Genomic DNA, 26,720 nt, shown 5'->3' with positions numbered 1-26,720 from the left:
CTGTTGGATTTGGAGCTATAGATTTTGGTGTTTGACTTGTTTAAATTATGCATTGCTTGAGTGATTCTTTGCTATGCCCAATGCCATCTTTTGCAGTATGAGTGTTTATTCTGTGCCATTATGGTTTTTTTGAGGGGGGATTTTTTGGTATTATGGCTAAGTTAAAGGAGCTTGTATGGTGGGAATGTTTGAACATCACTGGGATTGATAAAAGCTACGGGGACATTTAAAGTTGGACTGAAAGCATTGCATTTACATCATGGATGGATATCAGTTTATGGGGGCTAGGGGCCAAATGTGGTGGTTTGATTCAGGTGTCCCCCATAAACTTAGTTGTTCTGAATGCTAGGTTCCCAACTGATGGAAATTTGGGAATTACTGCCTCCTGGTGGAGTGTATTGTTGGAGGTGGGCTTATGGGTGTTATAGCCAGCCTGCCCTTGGCATTGTTTGGCATACTCTCCTGTTCCTGTTGTCCACCTTATGTTGACCAGGGGGTGATGTCCACCTTCTGCACATGCTATTGTTTCCCCCTGCCATCGTGGAGCTTCTCCTCAGGTCTGTAAGCCAAAATAACTTTTTTTCCACAAGCTGCTCTTGGTTAGGTGATTTCTACCAGCAATGAGAACCTGACTGCAACACCAAATTTCCTTCATGACTGCAGAGAACAGGCTAGGAATTGGTATAGAACCTCAGGGAAGATGACTGAAATTTTAAAAAATAAAGAAAGAAAACAGATATTTACCAAACATAAGCTCACAAAAGAAAAGAAGAAAAGAGGAGGCTGAAATATCACCCAGCTATGAAATGTAAAAACACTATTTGCAATTTAAGTAAGGTAGACATATTCACTAGAACTAATTTCTTTTTTATTTATATCATTGTATATTATTTCTTTTTTATTTACATATAATATCAGTCTTCTAAAAATATTTGATTTCTTTACTGGGTTGAGAGCAGAGAGAGGGAGAAAAAGAGAATGGACATTCTAGAACCTCTTGCCCTTGCAAACAATCTCCAGATGCACACACCGCTTTGTGCGTCTGGCTGGACATGAGTACTGAAGAGTTGATCTCTGGCCTGTAGGCTTTGCTAGCTAGCACCCCCAACCACTGAACCATCAGCCCAGGTCAGTCTTTCCCTCACTTCGGTGTATGTGTATGTAAAGTGTATGCACATGTGCGTACAGATGTGTACAACCCATGGGCATGCTTTCATAAGCCAAAGGAGGACATTGGACGTCCTTCTCTATTGCTCCTCACCCCTGTTTCCTTAAGTCAAGGTCTCACTGAACCTGGAACTTACGTTTTTAGGTTAGACTGGCTGACCAGCAACCCCCAAAAATCATTGTCCCCTCAGCCCTGGAGTGACAGGAGTGCACAGCCGCTCCTGACTCTTTATGTGGGTACTGGGAGTCCACCTCAGGCTTTCATGTTTGCCCAGCAAACATACTTTCCTCCAGAGCCATCTCCCCAGGGTCTTCATGTAGCCCAGGTCCCTGAACTCATGATAAGTGTGCTATCCTTGACTCCCAGGTGCGGGTATTCAGGTGTGTACAACTGTGTGCTCTCTTCCCTCTTCCTCCTCCTATTCTGGCACGTGGGTGCAGTATGCATGAATATGTATGTGGGTGTTTGTGTACGTGGGTGTATGAGGGCACAAGCATGTGTGTGTGTGTGTGTGTGTGTGTGTGTGTGTGTGTGTGTGTGAGGCCACAGGCTGGTGTTGAGTGTTTAGTTCAATCACTCCCTATCTATTTACTGAGAAAAGGTCACTTACTGAACCCAGAGTTTCAGACCTTCACCTAGTCTGGCCAGCCAGCATGTCCTGGGGATCGATGACTCTCCCTCCTGAGTGTTGGGTTTATAAGCAGGAGACATGATCCTTGGCATTTACATGGGTCCTGGCATCCTCCCACTTTGTGCTGTAAGCACTTGAGCCATTTCCCCAGCCCTTACCTTCTCAATGCCTCAAGTTTCCTCAACAGTAAAATGGGGGAGGTAATAGGAAAAACCACTTTCTTTGTTGTTAGGACTCTGGGTGATTTTGTGTGTACTCAGTGGTTAGAATAATGCCTGGAACGTTGAAAGCAGTAAGTGTCAAATGTACTTGAAGAGAAACATAGCCAGCATTAAGTGGATAATACGCTCGCATGCATGAGACAGAAGGGCAGGGTGAACCTGGTGGAGTGGGCCCAGGAAGCAGCTACTGCAATGGCCTTGCCAGTCAAACAGCTCAAATTGTCAAGACTTGCTCTAGCAGGAAGTATCAAGGACCTGCTTGAGTAAGAAAGAAGGAGGAAATGATGATGTGGTTTAGCCAACAAGGACCAGCAATAATGGTTAGAAGAAAGCTTCCTAAATTAGCACTTCTGCTAAGAAAAGCTATGTCTTTTCTCATAGAAGATACATATAAGAAAACCACATTGATACAAAAAGATGGTTAAAAGTATCTGGACAAAAGTTATAGAAAAAATATTATAGAAATTTCAGTATTGTTTTAGAATATAAGTTTGTAGAAATTATCTTTTTAAAATTGTGCAATCTGCTGTAATTTTGACTTCAGATAAATGCTTACTTCCCCATCTATTTTCTTATTCATAATATTTAAAAAAAAATAAAAACGGCTTCATGTATCCCAGGCTGGCTTCAAACTCACCATGTAATCAAAAATGACCTTGCATTCTGATCCTTCTTCAATGCTGGGATTACAAGCCTGTGCTGCCACACGAGGGTGATGCGGTGCTGGGGCTCAAACTCAGGGCATCACGTGCGCTAGACAGGCGCTCTACCCACTAGCCCATTCTGCACACCCACATTCACTTTCTGTAAGAAGGCTGCATCTCAAACTCTCAAGGTTTTAGAGAGTACAGGGGCACACTTAAAATCTCAGTACTTGGGCAGCTATAACAGGAGGATCATGTATTTGGGGTCAGCCTGGCTATATAGTGAGTTTGAGGTCAGCCTGAATTATAGTGTGATGCTATCTCCAAAAACAAAGCAAACCAAACAGAAATCCACCCCTGTGCCACACACTATTCTCGTTTGCTTTCTTTTTTTTTCCTCATCGCCGATTTTCATGTTTGTAAAAGCAGGACATATACTAATATACATGAGCTAGGAAAAAAGGAAAATATTCAAGAAATACAACGTGGTGCTTACTTTGTATTATATTTTAATCCCAATAGTATTAGCATTTATTCTTCCATTCCAGATGTTAATAGTACTTCATTATGTGAAAATAAACTGGTTTAATTTTTAATTTTTATTCATTTGCAAGCAGAGAGAGAGAGAGAGAGAGAGAGAGAGAGAGAGAGACAGACAGACAGACAGACAGACAGACACAGACACACACATACACACATACACGCAATGGACATGCCAGGGCCTCTAGCCGCTGCAAATGAATTCCAAATGCATGCTGATAACTTCATGTATCTGGCTTATATGAGTACCTTGGAATTGAACTTTGGTCCGTAGACTTTCCAGACAAGTGCCTTAACCAGTAAGCCATTTCTCCAGCCTGTGAAAAGAAAATTTGAATCCATTCACATAATCATTTGTTCCACTTGCTGGACCTAATTTCTGTTTGCTTTTCAAAACTTGTCTAACATGTCTCATGCAACTACTTTATTCTATAGCTCTTGTTAATTTTGTTAAATAGAAGCATTTAAAAAGTGGTTCCTGGGGCTGGAGCAATTGCTTAGTGGTTAAGGCGCTTGCCTGCAAAGCCAAAGGACCCAGGTTCGTCTCCCCAGGACCCATGTAAGCCAGATGCAAAAGGGAGCACACACATCTGTAGTTCTTTTGCAGTGGCTGGAAGCCCTGGCACTCCCATCTTCTCTATTATTCTCCCCCCCCTCAAGTAAATAAACAAAAATAAAATTTTAAAAAGTGGTTCCTTAAGGGCCTTGCTGTTTACTAGGCAATACATAAGTAAAAGATTGTTTTCACACCACTTCAAATGTCAATATACAGATATATATCAAGGAAAGAAGAAGAAGGAATTATGATTCCTTAAAATTGGGATTTCAAGTTGGGTGAAATAGTCTCATGATACCATGACAGGGAAGAGAATTTCAGGCAAACAACGACACACACAGGAACATATTACTCTGTGCTATTTGTGAAGGGATCAGAAGGTTTAGAATGCAGAAGCATGAGATGCGGAAAGAAGCACGAAGGAGGTCTGCGCAGGGTGTAGTCTTGTCATATAGACAGCTCTTCCCTGACTTCCAAATTCAAAACAATGTTTTTTAAAGTGTGAAACTGACAAACATGGTTAATTTAGCATTTTGCCATCCGACTCATAAAAGGAATAACTTATTTATTGAATTATAACTTCCCCAACACAGTACATTTGTAGCTAAAGAACAGAAAGGACAAAAGAACAGGACAAAGTACAATATTTTATAAGAAACAATTTGAGATTTGTGACAAGTGCAAATTTGCAGTATGCTTAATTTCTTCATTTTGCCTAAGAAAACTTAACTAGCCAGGGACATCTTACCAAAGTTCCATATTATTACAACAGCAAATATTTTGGGTTATTTATTTTGGGCAGAATCTCATGTAGCTTAGGCTGCCTTCTAACTCACTTTGCAGCTGAGGAAGACTTTGAACTCCTGATCCTCTTGCCTTAGCCACTTGAAAGCTGGGATTACTGACATTCCTCAACCTGCCCACCTACAACAGCAAATATTTATTTTATTTTATTTATTTTTTATTTTAGAGAGAGAGAGATAGAGACAGAGACAGAATGGACACCCCTGGGCCTCAGCCACTGCAATTGAACTCCAGCCACTTGCACCACCTAGTGGGCATGTGAGACCTTGCACTTGCCTCACCTTTTGGGTGGCTGATTTATGTGGGATCTGGAGAGTGGAGCATGGGTCCTTAGATTTGACAGGCATGTGCCTTAACTGCTAATCCATCTCTCCATCGAAGCAATTATTTCTTTCCTCTCATAGTGTAGAGTCAGGAATCCAGCCAGGGGTTTTAGCTGCTCTCTCTGGAGGATGCAGTAAGGCAGTGGCTGGGGCTCAGGTCATCAGGATGCTCTTACCTGAAATGGAGTTGCTGCTGAATAACGATTTCCAGAAATATTCAGGTCTAGTTCCTGGAATGTAACTGGAAGTTACAAAGCACAAAAAAGACATTTTTCTTTTTTTTTCTGATGTGATTCAAGTTCTCAAGACGGGGAGATTATCCTGGATCATGCAATTGTATGAAAAGGAGGTAGAAGATTTGACATTCACAGTGACTGCTGAAGCAAGATGCTTTCAAGGTGGCACAGGAGGCTGGGGTCCCTGAAATGCAGCTTCAGAAATGAGCTTTTTCACTGGAGATTCCACATGGAACATGGCCCAGCTGGCACCTTGATATTGGCTGAGGGATATTGATTTCAGACTTCTGACCTCTAGGACTGTGAAGGAGTAAACGTGCTGTGGTTTAAGCTATCAGCCATCTGCTGATTTGTTATGGCCACCATCTGAGGCTAGTACAGGACTTAGGCAGGATTTAGGCAGTTGGGGGGCTGAAATGGGAGGATGGGTTGTTGAGGCTTCACTTCCTGTTTTGATGGATTCCCTCCACATGGTGTCCCCAGCACCATGGCCTCAGGGAGCCAGGATTAGCTCCAGGTGGCTCAGCTATGTAAAGGTGCATGTCTCCAAAAAAGGGAAAATTCTGGAAGGGGGGCAATATTTTGATTCTTTTGAAACTTAGCAAAATCATCACAGTACATTTATTCCTTAGAAACAAGTTTTTGATTATGGTCTTCCTTCAAAGAGAAGGAAGTTTAGACTCCACAGTTTTAAGTGATGAATATCAAAGAATATGTTGACATGTTCAAGCCATAAAAATTTATATAAATTATTTTTAAGCTCAAATAAACTTTTATGAATAGTATGATATAAGGAGGTGGCTTTTTTCATTTATTGAAAAGAAATAATTTTTATTTTTTACAGATTTTATTTCTATTCATTTATTTATTAGAGACATATATATGTATACATATATATATGTATATATATATATACATGCATATATTTTATATATATACATATACATATATATATATATATATATATATATATATACATACACACACACACACACACACACACACACATGCATATATATATGGAGAGAGAGAGAATAGGCATGTCAGGGCCTCTAGCCACTTCAAATGAACTCCAGATGTATATGCCACCATGTGCATCTAGTTTACATGGGACCTGAAGAATTGAACCTGAATTCTTAGGCTTCCCAGGCATGCACCTTTTCCACTAAGAGCCATCTCTCCATTCCAAAATGAAATATTTTTATAGTACTCACTTAGTTAAAAAAAAAAAATCAGAGAGCCAGAGCCTCAGAGGCCCCCAACACCTCAGCACTGAAGCAGACCAAAAATGAACCCAACATGGCTCAGGGAAATCTTGCGGAAGAGGGGGCGGAAAGAATGTCAGAGTTACATGTTGGGTCATGATTTGCAGAGACATTTATCTACCAATAACTGGGGGCTAACTCCACAATGCACAACCCATTTTCATTAACAAGGAGGGTCTAATGGGAGGGGGTAGATCACAGATGAGCCTAAATCATGGTACCAAACTGCCTGTATTTACTGAAAAGAAAACTAATAAATTAAATTAAAAAAAAAAGTCAGGTCTTCATACCTATGCATGTGTTTCTGAAGATTTCAATTTTTAGTGTTTTTAATGTTGCTCTGTTTTCTTTTCACCTTCCAATACCAACTGTGGTTATAGCTTCAGAGTATGTTATTTTTATTTTTTAATTAATTAATTAATTAAAGAGAGAAAGACACAGATAGAGAGAGAGAATGGGTGCACCAGGGCTTTCAGACACATGTGCCACCTTGTGCATCTGGATTACATGGGTCCTAGGGAATTGAACCTGGGTACTTTGCTTTCCAGGCAAGTGCCTTAAGCATCTTTGCTTTGCATCTCTCTACCCCAGAATATGTTTTGTTACCTGCTAGTTTTAAATTGTTCACATGTGTTCTTCAAGATTGCTTTGAACTAACTCCTTCAAGTTGAATTAATATTCTAAAAATATCAGATCTTCTGATTCATGATGTCTCTCAATATTTATATTCCCTAAACTTTTCTCAATATGGTTTTTCGATTTTCCTCTTTTATCTTAGAGTTTTTTTGTAAGTATATAATCACTGTTAACCATACTAACAAAATACTAGCAATGTAATGTTATGTCATGATAATGAAGTTATGCTTTTTTGTTTTTTCATTTTGAATTTTTTGTTGATAGTAAATAGAAGAGGCATTAAATTTTACTTATAGACATTGATTTAGCAAGTACACATGCATTCTAATGATTTCTTTTGTGTTTGAGTTTTTTACATATGCAAATTATGCCACTTGGCTATCAAGTAGTACGTCCTATATTCCAGCCCTCGTCCTTTTGTTTTATTTCCTTGCCTTTGCCAGAAATCATTAGCTAACTTTGGAGAGACTTGCCCCTCTCTGGAACTTTAGATTATTTATTGATCTTACAAAGGCTTCTGGCATGATCTTAGCAGGTGTCCAGTATTTGTAGTGCTCACAGAAGGAGCATCAACCTGCCACTGGTCCACTGCATCTTGTTGGTGGTGGTGGTGGGGGGGATTAATGCACCTGTCTCAGAAACTGGTGTAATAAAAGAACAAAGAGTCAGGACAGGTACATAAATTAGAACCGAACAGTTAGCAAGCTTCATCTTATTTACATATTTATAGCCTTGCGTATGGAACATTAAATAAAACTAACCGTATGCTGGGTAGTATAAAGCATTTTGAGAAAATTAAAAAGGGTAAAATTAAGTGATATGTATATGTTCTCTTGTCAAAGTGAAATTACACTCGAAACCAAGTAAAAAGTAACCAGAAGGAAGTGGAGAAGGATGCTGAGGCTTGGTAGCAGCAGATGCAGCTTTACTAAAAGTTCACATAGTGCTTTGTCATCTTTGTATGGATCTGGCTTCAATTTTCTGTATTTTATTTTATTTTATTTACAATTTTAGAAATTTTCTGTATTTTATTTTATTTTTATTTACTATTTTATTTATATGTATATATATATGGAGAGAGAGAGAAAGAAAGAGAGAATGGATTCACCACTGTCTCTAGCCACTGCAAACAAACTCCAGATGCATGCACCACCTTGTGCATCTGGCTTACATAGGTACTGGGGAATCAAACCTGGGTCCTTAGGCTTTGCAAGCCATAACTGCTAAGCCATCTCCCCAGCCCTGATTTTCTTTTTTTAAGTATATAATTTAGATGGACTTTCATGACATATGTATTGGTTGGGAGATTATCTCAGTTTTTGTTTACCTGGATATTTCTTCATTCCTTCCTTAAATGACAATTTCCCATTGGAAAATAATCATACTTTGATTATTTCCTCAGAAAATGAAAGATGAAATTTTACTATAACCTGGGTTTAGTGATGATTCTCCTATTAAGATGCTCTGTTACATACTTTGTACTTTCTTCTGAAGTTAAGATCTCACTATAAAGCAGATTCACTGTTATCTAACTTGTGTTGTTAGTGACACAGAACACACTTAGTTGAAACAAGTTACACCTATACTTACTGATGAGTCTCAAGGACAGCAGAGACCTAGATCTTCTAGAGCAGGTTCCCTAAGGTTCATGAAAGCTTCCAAATCTTGGCTGTGGCCCATGTGCACTGTGATTGAGGGACCCTGAGGTGGGCCTCCTCAAATCACATACCTTAGGGTACCAGAATTCTATGTCAAAAGACTTTCTCTCCGGGAGGTTGGAGTAGAGCCCAGCCTGTTCTGAAGAGCTCCCTTTGTAATTTGGAATGTGGCTGCTGCAGTCAGCTCCTTCTTGCTTGGACAAACTTCCATCCAGACACAGTTTATGGGAGGAAGGAATTTATTTCATCTTACAGATACAGGGGAAGTTCCATCAATGGCAGAAGAAGCTGTTTCCTTCCACAGGTCCAGGCAGAAAGAAGCAACTGCTGCAAACAAGCATCAACAAGCAGCAAGCATGAACCCAGAGCTCTTCCAGTGACATGTCCTCCATGCCCCCCCACATACCACTTAGCAAGCAAGTGCCTGCTGGGGGCTGAAGTTGCAAACTCAATTTCAATAAAACACCTCAGTCTCTATGGCCATATATTTCCACTATCATTTTCAAACTATCACAGTTGACAGAGTTATGTCAGTTAACCCAGTTCAGAGGTTTTATCAACTCTGTCAATTTTATTAGCATTTGCCTTATCAGGTATCACTGATTCCCAGTCCTTCCCAGCCTCACCTTCTAAACCTAGTTGGATACATATTTCTCTTTATTATACCATCTGTGTCTTTAAATTCTTTTTCTTCCCTATTTTATGTCTCTCCAAGGTTTGTTTTTTTTTTTTTTTCCAAGAACTTGATTAATCTTCAAGTTCTTTACTATCATCTCATTTGGTTAAGGCAGTCTCTTAGATTTTAAGATTTAATGAAATATTTTTCATATCTTTAAGCTCCTATTTTATTATTTAAACTGCTTCACCTCTCTTTTCCATTTTATTTCTTCCTATAATTTTCTGCAGACATTGGTATTAGTTTCATGATTTCTATCCAGTGGTTTCATGATTTGTATCCAGTGGTTTTATTCACTCTTATTTAATTTATAATGATTGTTGGTATTTGAATATATTAAATAATATTCTGATTCTGTCATTACTGTTTGTTCAGCTTGATCATATCTTACATATGTGTCATGATCTTTTATTGATAAATTATCAGTTCCTGTGCACCTGGGATTTATATTGATGGGAGCTATGAGCTGCCAGTGCTTGGGTCCCTCTTCCCGAGACTATTTGAGTTGAGTTGTTACTGACACTTCTACTGTTCTCACACTCATTTTTTTTTCTCTCATCCTTAAAAAGATTTTGATTAACAAGTACCAAAATTTACCATCATAACTATTTTCTTCAGGTATCACACTGTTTAATGAAAGAGACTATATCAGAGTGTGACCATGATTGAATAAGCTCAATTTCAGTATTATAATAAGAGGGACCAATTCAAATCTTTACCATTTGCTTCTCAACCACAATAACCACATTTAGACATTAACAATCTCTCATAACTGATCAGTTCTGTGGAAGCAAACCAATCATATTTTTTTGTAAAGAGATGTGTGCACTTGCCTAGGCTCAAGGATATTGAAATCTCACATATAAACATCATAGCTAGAAGTAGAAACACAGGCAGTATACTGTTATGGTAACAAACATCAATTACAGTTAAGAATTTTTCTTACAACCAAATATTGCAACGATTCAAGTATTACCGAACAAAGTGCATTTCTACAGGCATCAAAGTTGCAGTTCAGTTTCCTAATGTAAAATAGCCCATGATATCTGATAGTACAAAGTGTCCTTGCAATAGACTGCCTCTGCTCGAGAATTCAAGATGCAGTTACTGCTTGCTGCTAATATATTAATCTAAGCACAGAAGAGACTCCAAAATATTTGACTGTAGCTTATGATTAAGACATTATGCTCACAAAAAAAAAATCCTTAAGCAGAAGGAAATCCCTCCTGACACGCTTTTGCTTTAAATGCTATGAAAATGGTACAGTTGCATGAATTTTTGCAGTGGTTAGATCAAATAGATGCATTACCCACAGCAGCAGTGTTTTGCACAATTTAAGGCTTTGGCTGGTTCTTTTAGTCAACTTCTCTAATTCTTCTTCAGCAGTCAGGTGAGCCACTGATTTATCTGTAACAAAACCTTGCCTTTTCCTGGAAACTTGAATTATGTCTCCTCTCCAAGGCAAGCACGCTTCCTCGTCGATAATTTCCAAGCTGCAGAAAGTAAACGACAACAACAGCGATATAAAGAGTAAGGAGGAACCCGCCTTTGGGAAGTTGCTGCTGGAATGGAGCACTTGCAAAGCCCATAAGGAGCTGCCTTGTAGACAAATGGGATCATGAAGGACTTTCTGCATCACTGGCTTGAAAGAAAGAAGCAGGTGATTTTCCTGCTCCAACGTCTTTGGCAGAAGCTTGGGAAGAATCTTTCATCGTTGAATGGTATAACTTCACTAGAAATATTCTGTAGAAAGCTGGTCATTAAGATGTTCACAACTCCTTTATAAAGTCTGGGGGAGGTGTTATCTTTAATCCATTTATATATAGTATGTGGGGGTGGATCCTACTTAATTTGTTTCGATAGTTCCTTCTCCAGTTTGAGGAATGAGAATAAAATACTCAGTTCATTTCCTCCCAAAATACTCAGCATGAAGTGTTTCCACTGATCAATTTCTGTGACCATTTTCTGCATCAAGACCTTGCTTTGTTTAAAAAGTTCAGATAAACATTATTTAAAAAAAATATGTTTATTGGGCTGGAGAGATGGCTTAGTGGTTAAGTGCTTGCCTGTGAAGCCTAAGGACCCTGGTTCGAGGCTCAATTCCCCAGGACCCGTGTTAGCCAGAAGCACAAGGGGGTGCATGTGCCTGGAGTTTGTTTGCAGTGGCTGGAGGCCCTGGCGTGCTATTATCTCTCTCTCTCTGCCTCTTTCTCTGTCACTTTCAAATAAATAAATAAACATAAAAAAATGTTTATTTATTTTAGAGAAAGATGGAGAGAGAGAAAAAGAGACATAAAGGGCACGCCAGGGCCTTCAGCTGCTGTAAAGTGAACTCCAGATGCCTGCTCCACCTTGTGCATCTGGCTTATGTGGATCCTGGAGAAGCGAACTTGGGTCCTTTGACTTTGTAGTGCCTTAACTTCTCAAGCTCTATTTTATTTTATTTTATTTTTAGTTGAGAGAGAGAGGCAGAGAGAGAGAGAGGAGAGAGAGAGAGAGCAGCTAACCATCTTTATCTTATAATTTAGCTAGCTGCTGCAGACAAAAATAAGAGAGGGAACTTGGAAACACTCTCCAGTGGTTGAGCTACTTTTGAGATACTCCCCACCTGTGAAACAATGGCACAAACTGCAAGCTAGAAGGATGACAACCTCCAGCTTGGGGCACTGGCCCAAAGCATTCAGGAGAGCCTGAGGAAATTGACACTTGAGTAAACTGATCAAAGCACTTGCTTTCTCTCTGTCTCTATCACCTCTATCTCGTGGCAAGGTGTCCACTCTGTTTGACACTTCTGGAAAGAAGTGCTCAGAAGCAACATGTTCTCCCATACTATTGGAGGTCTCATTTGCATTTTTACTATTCAGATACCCTGTCACAACAGTTTTTTTTTTTTTTTTAATTGAGTTTAACATAGTTCTCTTCCTTGGATAGTGATGGCTTTTTGCTCGTCTTAGCTTGCTTTCCCTTGCTAAATTGTGGAATTGTGAGACCAAGCTGAGGTCTCTGTCCCAGGGGTGGTATCTGAATTTATGGCAGTTGGGCGCAGGGAGGGATCATAGATTTCTGGGGCTGAGCTTTGATCCTTGATGTTTATTTATTCGGAACAACTGAGCCAGCTTCAAGCCCATCTGGGTTTCATAAACTTGCACATCTCTGCAAACCATGATTGTATGGGAGGCATAATGTTCTCCCAAGGCCAGTGAAGACCTGATTTGAATGATAATGTCCCTTGGTGGGGAAAAATCTGCTCCGGATAACCCCTGAGCCAGTCCCAGTTCCACAACCTGGTATTTGTCCAAAGATACCAGCAAGTCCTCCAAGTGAGTCCTTATCCATGTTCCTCCAAAAAGAAACCACCACTTCCCGCCCTTTGAGCAACACAGGGGCAGGAATCAACACTCCTAGATCTCTTTCTGCAGCCTGACAGATTTGGTTGATCATCTTTGATCTGTTGTCAAGTCTAGTTTTGTGAGAAAGCCAATGGTGGTTTTTTCAATTTACTGAATCCTTGTTGAAAATTTCCAACTTGACATCTAGGAACCCATTCTAGCAAAAGTACTGACCATGAAGGACTTAGCTCATCCATGGTGTAACCTAGGTACTACTGTCTCTGTTACCTGAAAAGGGAGCTTCACATGCCCTGCCATGTTTTTGAGCTGTTCGCTCTTCTTTTCCAAAAATGTTTTGATGCAGTTATGAGGAAGAGACTCATGAATAAGATAAGGCTTGCCATATTCTCCAGTGAACGATTTCTTGCCCAGCATCTTGATCTTAGTATTAGCTGTTCTTCCATCTCAGGCAAACCGGGATTTTCATGCTTATCTTGTTTTTAATTTTATTTATTTGAGAGATCGAAATAGGCAGAAAGAGAGAATGGGCACACCAGGGCCTTCAACCACTGTAAATGAACTCCAAAAGCATGCACCACCTTGCACATCTGGCAGGTAAACACCTTAACCACCGAGCCATCTCTCCAGGCCTCCAGGCTTATCTTAAAATTCAGCATTTCTGCTTCGGTTTTCAAATTCATGCCATAGTTTGGAAATTAGGAGGCAGGCATTTGAATGTTGTGCGTTACTCCTGTCCCTGCCGACTCTCTGCCTCTGGCCTTCAAAATTTGGTGTACTTTCTGCCAACCGTGGGTTGCGTTTACAGTAAGCCTTGGTTCTTCGGGGCTTCATCAGCAGTCAGCGGCCTGCACCCTTTCAAGAATGGGGTGGGCACCCCACCACATCCAGGAGCTCAAGGCAAGGCTTGCCAAACTCTTCAGGAGCCATCACATGGTTCCTTCTCATTCACGGAGTTGTTTGCTGCGGAGTCTGCTATTTCATTCAGGAATCCAATTCTGGGAGTCTTTCCCCTGGAATTTGCCCAGGCACTCCGCCTTGCCCCTCCACCAAAGGAGCCCTGGCATGAGAAGCGCCGCTTCCTGTGAGAGCGCTCTCCACTTTGCTGGCTTGACAATAAAGACTCTTTAAAGGAATATTAATGGGTGCATGGGGTGGAGAGTAAAAATGAAAAGCCTTCACCAAGAACTGAGCAGCTTCCACTTCAGGATCCCCTTGTCTGGGACAGAGGGATGAAAAACAAAAAGGGGGCCAAGGGGAGTGGGGGAGTAGAGGGTGCCCTGAAATTCTCTTCCATGAGGAGTCACTGGTGCAGCCACCACCTGCTACCCATCACCACCGCCGCCGCAGTGACGCAGCTCGCTGGTGGCAATGAGCCACGTCCAAAGTCGAACTTAGCACTCCGAACATCTAAACTATTTTTCAGCCTGTAGCTGAGTAGCATTTGACAAATTTACCTCGTCGTTAAGTAGACTTCCTGAAAGTTCGTCCATTAAAAAATTTCTTTTTTTTTTTTTCCCTCACTTCCAGCCCTCAGGACCAACCACCAGTCTACTTTCTGTTTCTGGGAATTTGATCACGTTAGATACTCATGTAAACTGGAGCCCGAGAATGTTCATCTTACTGTGAGTGGCCTAATCTCCCTTGGCATACTATCCTCACTGCTCATCCATGCTGGAACACGGACCACAGCATTCACCTTCTAAGGCCGAATATCATCCCGCTGTATGTATAGAGCATATTTCTTTGATGATTCATTCAAGGATGGACACTTGATTGACATTTGGGTTTCTCCCACCCCTCAGGTATGGCAATTATGTGAACTTGAGTGAGGAAACGCTCCTTGTATATTATCATCTAAGCTTGGGGTTCCTTGGGTCACTTAGGTGCAAATGATTCTATTACAGGTCACTATTGTCAGCTGTCTGTGATGAGTTTTCTTACTTGGAGCTCCAGTTTGAAAAATGTGATGTTATGTTCCTGTGCTGAAAGGATTTTATTTCTTTTTTAGGAACTCAACTGTAAAGATGAGAATGTTTGGTATTTTTTTTAAAAAAATTCTTTTATTTATTTATTTGAGAGGGACAGACAGAGAGAGAATGAGGCCAAGAGAGAGAGAGAGAGAGAGAGAGAGAGAGAGAGAGAAAGACAAAATGGGCACACCAGGGCCTCTAGCCACTGCAAACGAACTCCAGACACTTGTGCCCCCTTGTGCATCTGGCTAACATGGGACCTGGGGAACCGAGCCTCAAACCGGGATCCTTAGGCTTCACAGGCAAGCCCTTAACTGCTAAGCCATTTCTCCAGCACTGATATATTTTTTTTTTACCAATATTTTAGAACAAAGATTATTTCTTTTATTTTAATGATTTAAGGACTATGATGAAACTAGTCATTCCCCTTTTGATTATTTAATACATTTATCATAGCGAACATTTTTTCATACACACTATGGTATCTTTTTTGAGTTCTCAATTTCTTCTACTTAAGTCACTGTCAATTCTGAGTTTCAGAACCCTAGTAAGAATTTTTATTTTGTAGTTATATAGAGCGTATTTTGGCACTTATCAGGGCGATTTCTTGCTCATACTCTTTGAATGTGCATGTTATTTTTGCTCTTCTCCCTACATGGTTATCCCAGATAAATTTTGTCACTTAAACATGCAATAGTAAAATACTACGTATGTGCTGGTACTGGTGCTCTGTTGTTGTGACTCCTGCAGGTACTCTGTACTAGTTATGCTGCATACAAAGTCACACATATTTAAATTTTAAAATTCTGCATTTGGAAATAAAACTGTCTAGAGGATCATGAACTAATGGGCATATGGAGGGTGGAGGAACAGGACGGTAGGGGACATGAAGATAATATCCACACACCACATACACTTCCTTGTATGAAAACATCCTTATGTAATGCAGTATCATGAGCCATAAATATGTATGGTGAAATTTTTTTTTAAAAAAAGAAAAATATCTAGAACAGAGAAATTATCACCAGAAACTATATGGCTAAGATTAAGCTTTTTGACTAGACTGCTATTTGCCCTTTAAAAAGGTGATCTTTGCAGGCTGAAGAGATGGCTCAGAAGTTAACATGCTTGACTGCAAAGCCGAAAGGCCCTGGTTTGATTCCCCAGAGCTCACATAAAGCCAGATTCACAAGGTGGCATCTGCATCTGGAGTTCATTCTTTGCAGTGGCTAGAGGCCCTGGCATGCCCATTCTCTCTTTCTACCTGCCCCTTTCTCTCTCTCTCTCTCTCTCTTTCTCAAATAAATAAATTAAATATTTTCAAAATATTGAAAGGAGATCTTTGCTTAAAAGGTGATGACAGAAATAAATGGTAAAAAGAGTGAGCTGAGCCTACACTGACAAGCTATGCTAAATCTCCTCAAGGTCCACTGCCAGTGACATACCTGCTCCAGTAAGACTCTACATCCCAAAGGCCCCATAGCTTTTCCAAATTCCCATCTGTGGTACCTTCAGTGTAAAATATCCCCTATATTCTCATGTGTTTATGATTAAGCCTCATACTTAATCCTTGGCTGGTGGAGTCTTGGAGTGAAAGTCCACAGTCTCATCTGAGACTCAAGAGAGTCTCTAGCCTGTGCAACTTGTTAAAATGGAACTCAAATTACATATTTCCAACACCTAATAGCAAGAGTAAGCATCACTATTTGGAAAAGGAAGAACTAGGCAAAGCAATAAACAATTGGACCCAAGCAAATTCAAAAGCAAGCAAGGCAAAAAAAGCAAATCTTGCAGCTCTATGTCCAGCATCAGGAATCCACAAAGATTATCTTTGGCCTGTAAGTTCTTCCCCTCCAGCCTTGGATGATTGTTTTAGGGATAGATCTACCCCAGCCAGAGTGAGCAGCATTTCTTGGCAGCTGTACCATAGTTTTGACATCTCCCAAATCCTGGGATCTCCATAGCAACACTTGGCTCATAGTCACAGGCTATGCTGTGGCATAGCCTAACAGGCTGTTTATGAAGAGACTGCAGCTCTGACTTCCCACTGTCTGTGGTTGCATTGCATGGCTCTATTTGCGCATCTGTTAGACTTACAAAACTAGTACCACGTAGACTGTCAAACTTGTTAATCCAGGGGGCAATAAAGCCAACCTTGAGGATCAATACTTTGGGTTTCTTCCTCCAAGATACCACCTTTCAAATGAATCATTACTCCTGCTATTATCCCAAAGTGGAGCAGCTGCCCTGTACTCAATGGTGATAATCTCTTAAGAAATTGCAGCTGAATCTTGAGGTCTCTGTGTCCAGGATCTGAACCTACTCTCATTGCCTCTGCCAAACACAACAGTCCGTTACTTTAATTCAACTGTGTTTTCAGGACACAGGCAAAAAACAGTTGCCAGCTCAGTTGATGGCAAGGTCTTTATAGTCGTTTGACAATGAAAGGCCCCATAGATTCAGGTACTTTTTGTTAAGATTAAGCTTTATACTTAAATTTCTAGTAGGCAAACCCTTGCTATTGGTATGTAACTGGGTTTAGATCTCAAGTTCGGCCCTACTAGGTGTGTCAAAGGAAAATTTTGAGCTCTGGCTGTTTGTGCTTTATTGGCATTGTCCTCTCTCTTTCTCTCTCTCTCTCTTTCTCCTGTGGATGGATGCTGAAATGAACCAGTTTCTTCCTACATGTTGGAGCTTCCCCTGGAATCTATAAGCCTGAAATAGCCCTTTTCCTCCTATAAGCTGGTTTTGGTTGGGTGTTTATTAAAGCAATGAAAAAGTAACTACAATGAAAAAAATAGCACAGGGAGTGGGGTCATTTCTATGATGAATCTGACCGTGTGAGTTTTAGTCTTTTGGAATGTGTTTGTAGGAAAAATGTAAAAGTACTTGGTACTTTGGACAGGAGAAGTCTTACAGTGCTATAGGCAGAGCTTTGTGAGATATTCTTCTGAGTTTGAAAATGCTAAGTGTAAGGAGAATTTCAGACTGTGAAGGCTTCCTTTATAAACCTTTAAAGGGCAATGGTTGGAACTGGGCTACTACTGAAAAGACTGGTTGTGTCCCACCAATGCCCTGAGAATTTGAGCAAAGTTATATTTAAAAGTAATGAACTTATGTGCTTGAAAGAAGGTGTAACATAGAAAGATATAAAACATACAATTTATCACAGAAAAAAAAAATTAAGCAAGTTTGAAGATGGAGAGACTGATTTCATGTTACCTAACTGCAATTGTTAAGGGAAATCACCACCATTAAGGGTTGGCCAATTAGGACTATAGAAAAGATGCCTGAGGACAAAACCCACACACAGAAGGCTCAAGCTAACAAGAGCACAGATTCTTTTAAAAGGAGGCGGCTCGAAAGAAGACTGGTGAAAAGCTACCCTGTGGTTCAAGGTCAAGCTTCATTTCCTCGTGGGCTTACAAATGTGCTATGCTTCTCATGGGTGCTGGTTTTGGAAGTGTGGGGAATGCAGGGAAGGAGGTCATGAAGGGCACACCGTTCCAGGAGTTGCTGAGATGCAGCAGCGTAAAACACAGTAGAAATCCCTGTATGGAGGACCCGCAAGGCGACTGTATAAAGTTAAGCCTGCTCCAGGTGCTGCTGAAATGCACCATTGTGAAGCAGGGTTGAAAACCCTACCTTGTAAAACAAACAAACAGACAAACAAAAAGAATCTGTCAGAAGTAACGGGCAACAGCTCACGTGTTTCCTCTCCCAGTCATAGGTGTGAGTCATGCCTGGGCACAAATTGTAGAGTGAAGAATTAACTTCCCATGTTAGTGGATGGTTGAGTGTTTTTTTTTGTTTTTTTTTTTTTTTGGTCTGTTCTTGAATTCTTGGAATCTTAGCTGAGCTCCTCTGGTGCATTCAGCAGAATGCAGCCTTATTAGTGTGACTATAAACATTTATTGTTATTATTCATCTGCCTGAGCCTTTCCTTGGCCATCTGGAGATTTGACTCCACAAGTTCAGCACAAAGAAAGTCATCTTCTGCCTCCTTCTTCTATTCGCCTTGAATTCAGGCTTGCTCATGTGAGGTCACATCAAACACCTGGGAATATGTGGCTTCTCTCCTTCAGCTGTCACATCCAGACTGTCTTGTGCATGAACCCTTCTCCCTTAGACACAAACCTGAGGAACACAAGAAGAAAAGATAAATAATCCTCTTATTAGTTCTTTTTCATGTATTTCATAATGAGGATTATAAAGATAATGGCACAATGGATTATAGTAATCTTTAGTATAAATGAGAGAGAAAAAGGGAGGGAAGGAGAGGGGAAGTTGCATCCATGTAAAAAAAAAGGCTAGCAAAAAAAAATCGTCAAAGGGATTCAATAGACAAACCATAGTCCAAATATGCCTGGTTCAGTGGGCAAATAGATTAACTGAATCTATGAAGAAAATGACATGTGGTTGAGAGTACGGAGTATGGTGTAACATGTGTGAGGTTATTGGATCGACCCTCAGCACTGCGACACAAAACAAAACACAGTAAAACAAATAAACAAAAATTATGTAAATGAGCCTGTTTGACCTTGGAATTCAGTGAAAAGAATGCAACAGTAGAAGCTTTTCCTAGCAACACTAAAATAATTAATGCTATGAATGATTCCTTCTTTATACTTGGACTGATGAATACTTAATCAAACACCCTGATATCCATGTAAGAAAGAATTAATATTTATTAAGTGAGATAGTAGCCACAGGGTCCCAATTCTATCTTCTCATCTTTTATTCCCCCACAAAATAACCAATGAATTTACAAAAAAAAAGTAGCCTTCCTTTCCATCACTTTATTTATCAACTGTGAATTTCTGAGAAGGACAAAATTTATATTTAAGCAATTTCTGCATCCTATAAATGATAACATATATTAAAACAGAGAGGGCTAGAAAGATAGGTCAGGGGTTAAAGCTGCTTGCTTGAAAAGCATGGAAGCTTGGATTCTATTTCCCATTACCCATGAAAAGCCAGATTTACAGAGTGGCTCATGTGTCTGGAGTTCATTTGCATCAGCTAGAGGCCCCTGGAGTGCTCTTTATTTTTCTTTGTCTTTCTCTCTCTCTCCTTCACTCTACTCTCTTTCAAATAAATAAGTAAACTCTGAACTGTGTATTATACATTCAGGAGAATACTGGCTTGGGGGACACAGTGTAATTTGACTTGATGTGCCCTTTTTCACTTTCATTGCCCCTGCTGTGTCCGTCTCACCCAAGCCATGTTTGCCCTACTGGAGTTCAGTGGAGGTATTTAGTAAACTTTCTATTCTCATGTAAAATGTTAATATTCTGTAACTGCTTCAGAAAGATTTATTTTAAATAACTTTTACCTATAAAATATTTGATCACAAGCTGGAGAGATGGATCAGCAGTTAGAATAGATGAGCTTCCTGTGGAAACAAGAAGGCTTGAGGGGGCCTGATAACGACCAGAGTTTGAACCTTAAACAGCTGGGTGTGGGGACATATACCTGTGGCTCCAGTCCTGCAGGGGAGCAGTGATCTTAGAATTGTCAGAGTCCCCACAAGCTCAGGAATCGGTAAAGAGACTCCAGCTCAAAACAAAACTGGAGGCTGGACGTGGTGACACACGCCTTTAATCCCAGCACTCGGGCAGCAAAGGTGGGAAGATCGCTGTGAGTTCGAGGCCACCCTGAGACTCCATAGTGAAGTTCAGGTCAGCCTGAGGTAGAGTGAGACCCTGCCTCCAAAAGCCAAAAAACAAACCTGGGTGGAAGAGTGATGGAAAAGTGTGCCCACCAGTCTGCGGCAGCTGCCACAGCTTCCCTCAGCACGGATGGGCACAGGGGTGACGCACACGTCACACCACACACACGTGCGGCAACACTTTAGAAATTAAGAATGAAAACCTTATGAATATGTGTATCTTTTAATTGGCCACCAAACTTCGAATATCGCAGGCACAATGTCAAGCAGATTTTCTGTTCTAGGTAGTTTTTCAGATAACTGAGTCTACGTCAATGGTGTCAATAAAATGATGCCTTAGCGGGATAGCAATTTTGTTATGCATCCTGTAGCCCGCTGTCATGATTATCAGGAAGCACAAGAGATTATCTTGGAATGTTTGGTACCAAACGATAATGCACTGATCAAGTAATATATAGAGCTTCCTGAACCAGGAGATCACAGAAGCTTAATGTAGTGAAGGAGAAAGAGATCTTTTTGTTTTTTGATCTTCAGATTGACAGGTTAGTTGGTGAGAGGTACATAATCTTCCCTTTAGCTCCGTCAGTGTGCAATAAATGAATAAGGAGCGTCACAGCATGTCCATTTTTCACAGTTGATGTAATTTCCACCATATCAGAGAGCTGTGGGCATCCTGACTGAGAGCAGACAACCTCACCACCTGGATATGAAGGTTGATTAACTCAGTATTGTCTGAATGCTATTAAAGGTATTTTCCAGGGCTGGAGAGATGGCTTAGCGGTTAAGGTGCTTGCCCATGAAGCCTAAGGACCCAGTAAGCCAGATGCACATGGTAGCATATGTATCTGGATTTCGTTTGCAGTGGCTAGAGGCTCTGGTGCACCCATTCTCTCTCTGTTTCTCTGTCTCTCTGTCTGTCTCTCTCTCTCATAAGTAAATAAATTTAAAAAAAAAATTAAAGTATTGTCAATAATGTGTTGATGAGATAAACAATTATACACAGCTCCCATGGAGACTCCTGATGTGCAAACTACCCATTCATTTATCCACACATGATCTGAATAAGTGGTATATATCTGAAATCATGCACACAGATGCTTGTCCTAAATGCTCATTTTTTTCTACCACTTGTCCTAGAAATATTAACAGATGTTATAATTTTGCTAGTTATAGTTCAAGACTAAGAATAGATGTCAAAGTTTAGAATCAGCTGCCTGTGTTGCATCAGTTCTGTGGACAAGGTGATTCTCTGTCTAGGCAGCAGTCTTGTTGACAGACCTCATGTAAACTCAGATGGTGTCTAGCTGTCAAAAGGTTTCGGGGACTGTGTGTATCTAACATAGCTTTACCTCGGTCCCTACCACAAGCCAACCCCAGTCTGTCAGAGGCCATCACGTCCAGGGAAAGTCACCAGGTTAAGCAACAACTCTCAGTATGAGGTGTTTTAATTAATGTTGTAAGCCAAAAAAAGAAAAGAAAAGAAAAATCACAGCCAAGTTAAAAACTAAATGACTAGGAGGTACCTAGATTGGCTTTTAAAATTCTATTTAATAAGGTGATGATCATCAGTTCTGCCTAAAATTTGAAACATCAAAACATTTTATATTCATGCATAATTGAAATACTAATTTATTTTCTTTTTCGGCGGGGGGGGGGAGGCAATTCTAGGGCAGGAACTTATGAGAGTGCAGTTTCAGCAGCATCACCCACTCTAATGAGATAAATCTTTTATGCTCTTCCTAATAGAGTAGTTTATTAATGGACAAACTCATAATGTTTATAATGCCAAAGATTATTCCTACAGAGTCAAACAAGATGATGCTGTTGGTGTTTGTGATGGAATAAAATGTGATTTTCAAGCAATAAATTGATCTGGGGAATCTAAAGTATCTCATGTGAGAGAGAACAACAAAGCAATTCATTAGATAGCAGTCATCAAAGGCATGCAGATCCATGTACCAGTGTACCCTTGCATCTTGAGAGGCAAAGGAATTGAAATGGTATGAAATCAAAAAGTACTTTCCTAAGGCTTTATGCAGAATCTCTTACACAACAAGATATATGACAGATTCATGGTTCCTGAATTGGATAGAACTGAACTTAATTGATTTAAGGAAAAAAATTTCTTTTCTAGTCCTGAGTACTTTTTTTTTTATTTATTATTTATTTTTTATTTTATGAGAGTGACAGACAAAGAGAAAGACAGATAGAGGGAGAGAGAGAGAATGGGCGAGCCAGGGCTTCCAGCCACTGCAAACGAACTCCAGACACGTGCGCCCCCTTGTGCATCTGGCTACGTGGGACCTGGGGAACCGAGCCTCGAACCGGGGTCCTTAGGCTTCACAGGCAAGCGCTTAACTGCTAAACCATCTCTCCAGCCCTAGTCCTGAGTACTTTTATAACTAAGATGGTAACAACAAGAGTCCTTATGTGGGATGGAGGGATGGCTTAGTGGTTAAAGAGCTTGCCTGCAAAGCCAAAGGACCCAGGTTTGACTCCCCAGGACCCACGTAAGCCAGATGCACAAGGTGGCGCATGCATCTGGAGTTTGTTTGCAGAGGCTGAAGGCCCTAGTACACCCATTCTCTCCCCTTCACCCTCTCCCAATCTCTCTATATCGCTCTTAAATAAATAAAGTAAAATATATTTTTAAAAAAGAGTCCTTAACATATGTTCCATTTGATGGGTCAAGAAGAACCACAGTGCTAGAGAGATGGCTTAGCAGTTCAGGCATTTTCCTGTGAGGCCTAAGGGCCTAGGATCGATTCCCCAGAACCCATGTAAGCCAGTTACATCTGGAGCTCATTTGCAGTGTCTGGAAACCCTGGCATGCCCATTCTCTCTCTCTCTCTCTCTCCCTGCATACCCTCTTTCTTAAATAAATAAATATGTTTTTTTTTTTTAAGAAGAACCACAGAGGCACGCTTTCCTTCTACTCATCAAAGGAATTGGCATACATGGATTTTCACTATAAGCACTTAAAGCTTAGTGACTGAGAGTCAGCCACTTAAGAGTGAAAGTCACATACCCAGAGCATGTTCATACTTGTTTAGTGGTTTCTTAATCTGTGTTTGTAAACAAAATTCTTCTTGGTCCTTCGACAACTGTTATTTGTCCCATAGGAAAATTACTCCCTAAGGAGATACAAATTGTATGGTGGTACTTGATGGCTTTGTAGTAATTACCATGCTATCAAGATAGCTCAGAATTAAGACAAGCCTTAGCATACACATTCCATATGGTTGATTCTAAAATAAGATGCTTAGATGGGCAGAATGCTAAATAACATGCATTGAGTAAGGAAAATCGTGGGCCAAGTTCATCTCAAATCTGGGATTGTTGCAAGTTTCATCTGAGATCAAACAAAGGTCAATTGATGCCTTTAATATTTAATAAATAGTTCAGAAAGTTGTCATTTTAAAGAAGAGCAGGTCGATAATATCAATGAATGGACACGGGACATTTCTATAATGAGGTCATCTGTGTGCATGCACATTGCAATTGATTATGATGGGGGCTGCCAGAAATAAGAATGGATTAAACATCTTTGAGTTTTCTGAATTAGTCAATGGTGGATGCTCTGTACCAAAGCAATCATTTTCTATGCATGCCTACAGAGGTGAAGCATTGATTCTTGTGTATTTTGTCACCAATTGTATAGGCAATGTTACTACTCCTGGTCTCTAGATTTAATTCTTTCATTCTATTTTTAAATTTTATTTTCATCAGATACACAAAGTGGCACATGCATTTGGAGTTTGTTTGCCACAGCTAGAGGCCCTAGCAAGTCCATTCTCTCTGTCTCTCTTCTCTCTATCCCCCTTGGCTGGTAAATAAATAAATTAAAAATGTATTTGCATTTATTTTAAAAAATAAAATTTAAAACATATTATTTTTAAAACTATATTTCTTAATTTTTATTTATTTATTTGAGAGAGAAAGAGACAGAGAAATAGGGAGGGAGGGAGAGAGAGACACAGAGAGAAAATGGGCATGCCAGAGCCTCCAACTACTGCAAACAAAATCCATATGCATGCACCACCTTGTTCATCTGGCTTATGTGGGTCCTGGGGAATAGAACCTGGGTCCTTTGGCTTTTCAGGCAAGCACTTTAACCACTAAGCCATCTCTCCAGCCCTTATTATTATTTACTTTTAGTTAAAAATTTCACACATGTCTATAATTTTCTATTATATTTTGATCATAGTCTCTCCTCTCCATTCCCTTTGACTGAACCCCTTCCTCTTCCCAACCAGTGCTCCTCCTACCTGGTTGTCATTTTTATTTCTTACATGTGGGTGTGACCTACTGAATTTAGTTAGGTTTGCCTACATAGTTGTAGCGCAGGTTTGTAATTATTTAGCATAACATTTGAGTCCTACCAGTGGCCACGCTTCTGCAGAAAATGTCATCCACTCCTCTGGCCACTATTAACTGCCAAATAGCCCCTCAGGAAGAGGTGGGATCCTCATACTCTCTTCCATCATCCACGACAGAATATTGACAGGCCCACCAATATTGTGTGGGTCATTTGCCGGTTACAGTAGACACTATGAGGTCATGAGTGTGGCAGTTATGTCATCCCTGGATAACAGTGTTCAATGGTCCTCTTACCCATCCTGCAGCTCTTGGGTTCTTTCTGCCCCTCTCCTGCATTGACTGTTCCATGAGACAGCTTTCATTATTTTAAGATGTGCTTGTTGAGCACAGGCCAGTCTTTGTTCTAGTGGTTTGAATTATACCTGTCAACAGGAGAAAAGTTCTACTTTATTTTTCCCTTGACTTTTATTTTCAAATCATTTCAAAGTTGCAAGAAAATTGGAAATTTGCGCAATTTTCTTGTACACATTTTACCCAATTGACTACATAATTTAACGTTTACTAAATGCATATTCCTATTTTCTTTTTATATGTGTTTTTAAAATATAAAATTAGATTCATGTGTTTCTGCCTTATGGAGAAAAGTTCTTATGTTAGCTAAGTTTCATTTAGGGATGAGTTATAGCTTTTGAGATATATGAATCATCAATGCATATTAAGTAAAATCTTTTAATACAAGAATGTGGGGCTGGAGGCATGGCGTAGCAGGTAAGGGACTTGCCTGAGAAGCCGAAGCACCCAGGTCTGGTTCTCCAGGATCCATGTATGCCAGATGCACAAGGGGGCACATATGTCTGGAGTTACTTTACAGTGGCTGAAGGCCCTGGCATGCCCTTTTTTTCTCTCTCTCTCTCTCTATCTATCTGCCTCTCTCTCTCTCTCTCTCTCTCAAATAAATAAAATAATTTTAAAAAAACAAGAATGTGCATAAAACAAGGTCATGCACTAATCAGTACCATGTCTATTTCCCCAAGTATCTTACTAATCTCTATTATATAAAGATAGAAGCAAAGTGATGGCATACTACTTTATGGCTGTTAGGATGGCTATTATTTTTTAAATTTTTTTTGTTTGTTTTTATTTATTTATTTGAGAATGACAGACAGAGAGAGAAAGAGGCAGTTTGAGAGAAGGAGAGAGAGAATGGATGTGCCAGGGTCTTCAGCCACTGCAAACAAACACCAGATGCATGTACGCCCTTGTGCATCTGGCTAATGTGGATCCTGAGGAATCGAGCCTCAAACCGGGGTCCTTAGGCTTCACAGGCAAGTACTTACCAGCAAAGCCATCTCTCCAGCCCGGGATGGCTATTTTTTTAAAATAATAAATGGAAGTGAGGTTGTGGAAAGATTGGAACACATTCTGGTTTTGGGCATTGGAATTGTGGTCCCCAGTATGGCAATGTGGAGAGGTAATAGATGAGGAATGGCCGAGCATAAGGTGATTACATGGGCCACCATATGTGAAGGATATGAATGCTCACCTCAACACGGCAGTGAGCTTTAGGAGGAGTGGGTTGTTTGAAAGCCAGGCCTCCCTACTTGCTTGGTCTCTTGGCACAGGGATGTCTCCTTTCCGGTGTCTCTGCCATGTTGTGATATAGCCAAGGAGGCAACCTGCCATGATGAGAAACCAGCTGCACCTTCCCCTATGCTTTTCCTGCCACGGTGGACAGAACCCTCTGAAGCTATGATCCAGAATATTCTTTCCTCTATCATGTTGCTCTGTCACACTTGTGCAAAAGTAATGAATGCCAGTGGGGCCTCCTGACCTTGGACTTTCAAAGTTATGAGCTAGCTAAGTCCCTTTATAAACTCTGGAAAAAAAAAATAAATAATAAAGCTCCAATTTTAAAAGAGCAAGTCCTCGCAGTACCTGTCTCATAGACCAGGCTGCCCTCTCTCTGTAATGTTTACCGTATACAATATTACTCAACCTTAAAAAGAAGGGGTGTCTGCTGGGTGTGGTGGCTAATGCATTTAATCTCAACA

The 26,720-nt window shown here is 40.3% G+C and overlaps 1 pseudogene; it reads right to left on the bottom strand.

Annotated features, from left to right (window-relative positions):
- Positions 1–10,744: 10,744 nt before the first annotated feature.
- Positions 10,745–26,720, bottom strand: part of LOC101616322 — a 32,821-nt pseudogene continuing 16,845 nt past the window's right edge.

This window comes from Jaculus jaculus, chromosome 7 (genome assembly GCF_020740685.1).
Source record: "Jaculus jaculus isolate mJacJac1 chromosome 7, mJacJac1.mat.Y.cur, whole genome shotgun sequence".
In the NCBI taxonomy this organism is placed as follows: domain Eukaryota; kingdom Metazoa; phylum Chordata; class Mammalia; order Rodentia; family Dipodidae; genus Jaculus; species Jaculus jaculus.
The sequence above is the reverse complement of the archived record's forward strand: the minus strand, read 5'-3'. Positions and strand labels throughout refer to the sequence as shown.